Below are 4,531 nucleotides of genomic sequence, written 5' to 3'. Positions count from 1 at the left end.
AAATCTACCAAATTTTCCCTAGTTTCTGACGCTTACATTGGTTGATTTCTACCATGGCATCATCTTTGTCGGATCGTGACATGTTCCATGTTTGAAAGTTTGATATGGCATGAGCTTCTCGTTGTGGAAGGAACAAATCAAAGATGTCCTTACACAAAAGAAGCAAATCAAACCCTTGAAAGGGGGTCAAGTGCCAACAAGCCAGAAAGCATGTCACAAGATGATTAGGACGAATTGGATGTGTTAGCAAAGTCAACCATTCGATTACATCTTGCCGATTATTCCGTCTACTTTATGATTGTGAGTGAGGAAACCACTTATGATTTTTGGACAAAGCTGTGCTCAACCTATGCGACCTCAAACCCTCACCAGACGAACGAGACGTCGATCGCTATCGCACGTGTCGACTACTAGAGCCACTGGGTGATGGCTAAGAAGACGGCTGCGGTGGACTCTAAAAACCAGGAGTGCGCCAAAGGGAGTAGCACCAGCGGGAGTGCCGTCGGCAGGAGTAGTGCCAAAAGGAGTGCCGCCGCCAACCCTCAGGAGTGGAGCCTTGCGATCCAATACTGTGATGCAGCCTGATAAGCGGGGGGCACACGAGAGATAAACCGTAAGAACTCCTCCTCTGTCATGCGATCCAGACTATGGTCTCCCATCGCGCTCTACAACACAATCTTGAAACAATCAGCATACGCATAACAATAAAACCTCTTAGCTCGGACGTACAGAAAAAATGCAAGACTATAAAAAAATCGTAATAGTGTTAGAAAAGCGTAAAAATTGGATTTCATTTCATTATAGGTGTAAATAAGTTTATACAAATGCTTTATAAGCAGTCTCCTATTCTAACATCTTCTTGGAGATCTGTTGCACTAAGCATATCAATCTCCACATTTGAGACTTCCAGGTCTCTTAAAATGGCCACATCTTTGCGATCATCATCCTCAAACAAGACATTGTCTTCCACCTCCTCGTGTGCTTGGTCTTCTTCTATAGCCTCCTCCTCTTGGGGAATGATTTCTTCCTCCTGGACTAGCACATGCATCCCAGAGTCCACTTCAGATGAAAACTCCTATACGTCCAAATCCTTAAATATTTGTCTGCTAACGCGGAGTGACTTGTAACACAAATAACCACTGTGGATCTTTCAGATCTGGTGTAAAAACAACCTGCTCACAATGTTCAGGGAGTACAAATGTGTCTCTTTCATCCATCCATAGCTTCGTGGAGTCTACTTGGAGCAACCACTCTTGTCCTGCCTCACTGTTGCGTTTCTTCCAGCAGTGACCACTCTGAACCACTTCACATCAAATAGAAAGTAGTCAAACCTCCTGAACGAGAGCTTTATGCTATCCTTAATCACTCCGCAATACTCGAGCTGGCCATCCTGTGCTGTGATGTCTCTTGTACTAGCTCTACTTTTTTGGAGAAAGTTGACCATCACGCCACTATCAAAAGTAGACCTATTCTCGTCAATGCGTGCGATCCAAAAATGTCGTCCATGAGACCATAGCGCACCGTATTTGTGATACTAGACAACACATAAACGAATTGTGTTGTGAGAGAGAGAAATCTGTATACGCACACACTCGTACTGTGCATTGGGTGAAATGGTGGTTACCTCCCAATCACACCCCTTTGTGAGTTCCTCCTCTTCTTCAGAGATAGCCTCACCCGCTTTCTTTGCCTCTGAAACAGCTGCATCTAGCCATCTGCTTGTTGGAAAGGATGGAAGATCTCGAAGATTATCCGAAAGAGGCAAAGATCGAGTTGAGCGATTCTTTCGAAACTGTGCTCTTTCCTGTGCATTTGCCTCCTTTGCGAGCTCATATCTCTCTAGCCACTTCTGCATGGGCTCCCAGTTAAGAATGCAAAACTTCATCGCCTTCTCTCTGAAGGCTGGGTCCATTTTTCTTTGGGTCCCCTGACCTTGGGGTTCGTCACCGACAAGCCGAATGTCAGTATTGTCGCTCCATAAGCGAGGCATTTCTGGGTCTGACATGCCTAAAAACTCTGTTATGAACACCAAAGACTCTTGCATGAGCCACCCCATGCTGCCCTCTGGACGTGCTCTCTAACGAACAAACCCTTTTAGTGTCTTCATGAACCGCTCTAAGAAGAACATCCATCGGCTGTGGACAGTTCCTGCTAGTGCAACCTCGTCAACCACATGAACTAGCAAATGCAACTGGATTGTGACAATGCTTGTGGGAAAGAATTTTTCAACCATACAGACAGCCTATACTGCATTGAGTTTGGCAGCGTCTATGCTGTCTCTCCTTATCCCTTTAGATGAGATCCATCGTACCAAGGTACTGATCTTGTAAATGGTTGTTCGCACATCCTCTGATAGGCAGTCTTTCATAGCTACAGGGAGCACAAATTGCAGAAACTTATGCCAATCATGAGACTTGAGTCCTCCAAGATTGTCATTCCGTGTGAAGGCAGTCTTTAGACACCTCATGCACCCAGTAGGTGTGCGACTCGTGATTGATCAATAACTCACCCCAATAAGGGAGATCGTGGAAGATCGAGAGCCTTTTCATGCCTGCAAGTGGTGTCCCCGTCTCCTCTTCCCACATTTGCTTCCAATCACTTGCTTTCCATTGTCGTTGTGCTAGCCCTTCACGCAAGGCATGTCCTTCAGGCAGATATCTGTGATGTACTTGTTGGTACACGGTTTTCCGAAGAGGTTTTGAGTAGGGTGCAACATCGAGTCGAGGTCCACATAAGGGACAAGCATTGTAACCCGAAATGGACAAGCTTGCACGAATAATGAACCAATTTATGACATTAAAAAATGAGGTATTGTGTACATATAGACCCACCAGGTTGGATGAAACGTAAAGGGTTGACTGATGTTACCTGAACATTCATCACCATATCTGAGCCAGTCATGCATCATCCACATAAGTATGCCTTGCACTCGTACCTCCCATCTTGTCAAAGGTTGTGACATGTCTCGCACAGTAATACCATCCCATAAAGTGCGTAGCTCTTCCACAAGCGGTGCCAGGTATACATCCATATTTTTGACCTTGTACTAGCACGATAAGGGCTAACAACAAATGACCGTTTTTTGTGGCCAGCCATGGCGGGATGTTATAGTTAACCAAACAGACAAGCCATGTGCTCCATGATGAGCTGCATAGACCAAATGGATTTACACCATCCATAGCTAGGCCTAGACGCAGATTCCAAGGCTCTCCAACAAAGGCCACGTGTTGTCTATGTGTTTCCAAGCATCGGAATCGGCAAGCACTCGCATCACACCGTCTGTGGATTTTCTCTTTGCATGCCATGACATTAATTGGGCTACGGATTTGCATCTGAATATGTTCTTGATTCTCAGGATGATAGGAAAGTGTCGAAGGACTTTTGTTGGGGCTGCTTCGCCCACAAGGTCTTCCATGAATCTTTTCGCTCCACACTTTGAACATATGTGCAGGTGCACATACTCGTTGCGAAAAAGGATGCAATCATTTGGACATGCATGAATCTTTGTGTAGTCCATGCCCATGGACTTTAAAAGCTTCTTAGTGTCCCCATGCGTCGGAGGCATGTCATTCCCATCTGGCAAAAAATGATCTTTCAAAAGCCGGCAAAGGATAAGTAATCTTTTTGTATTTCGAACTATAAAAACAAGTTTGACTATTTTGGTGCAGTAAAGAAACTGTCAAGTGCACTCTACCTGAACAGTTCAAAGACACTAGCATCCAACCATCCATAAATGGATTGAAGATTGAGCATCGCGAGCGACGCACGTAGAACAGAGATCTTTGCACCATTGTAGAGTGACAAATGAGGTAGTTTTCGCATCGTTTGCTCTTCTTTGTCAGCTTCTGATCGTGGAAATTCTGTCGTATACACGGAATTGTGCCCACCATCGTGGTCCTCATCCATGCATCCAGCATTTCTCCCATGTGTTCATTCTCTGTCATGCTTGCAATAGCTTGTCTTTTTGCATTTATCTCCATCTCTGTCATCGCATCCCTAGCTGTCCTCTATAGTCCACGAGATGTGGACGGTGCAATGTCGTGTGGATCGGCCGGCCAAACCATGTGACTGGAAGCGTAGGTTTTATAGTTGATCCGATGCAAATGGTCCATATTCTCGAATGTGTGTAGTACAAATCCATCGTTTACAAAAGATCTGATACTTGCATTGAGTGCAAAGACACGCCATGCTTTCTTTGGGATCCAAAGATGCCATCTGATATCATCAATATGCGTCGTTCGGACATCTCTCCCTCCATATCTCTCTCTCTTTACCTCTCTTCTATAATTTCTAGGTCTCTTCACTTGTAAAAAAAAAACGGGTAGAGTTTCCTTTGCTTTGGGAAGACTTTTTAAAAAACAACCTACCACCCCTTCGAGGCACCCACATTGGTTTTAAGGCACGTGATTTAAAATAAAAACAAGAAGCCACCCACTTCGGGCACCCACAGGGTTTTAAGGCACCATATAACAAAAACCATTTCTGTCTCTCTCTCGCTCACTCTCGCTCTCTCTCTAATGATACATACATA

At 44.8% G+C, this 4,531-nt stretch overlaps 2 pseudogenes; both read right to left on the bottom strand.

Annotated features, from left to right (window-relative positions):
* Nucleotides 1-542: 542 nt before the first annotated feature.
* On the bottom strand, nt 543-2,233 carry LOC147621693 (uncharacterized; annotated as a pseudogene).
* A 199-nt stretch (nt 2,234-2,432) lies between these two features.
* On the bottom strand, nt 2,433-3,415 carry LOC147621692 (uncharacterized; annotated as a pseudogene).
* Between the last annotated feature and the right edge of the window lie 1,116 nt (nt 3,416-4,531).

The sequence above is a fragment of the Cibotium barometz genome, chromosome 30, assembly GCF_041138505.1.
Source record: "Cibotium barometz isolate CiBa-2024 chromosome 30, ASM4113850v1, whole genome shotgun sequence".
In the NCBI taxonomy this organism is placed as follows: domain Eukaryota; kingdom Viridiplantae; phylum Streptophyta; class Polypodiopsida; order Cyatheales; family Cibotiaceae; genus Cibotium; species Cibotium barometz.
The sequence above is the reverse complement of the archived record's forward strand: the minus strand, read 5'-3'. Positions and strand labels throughout refer to the sequence as shown.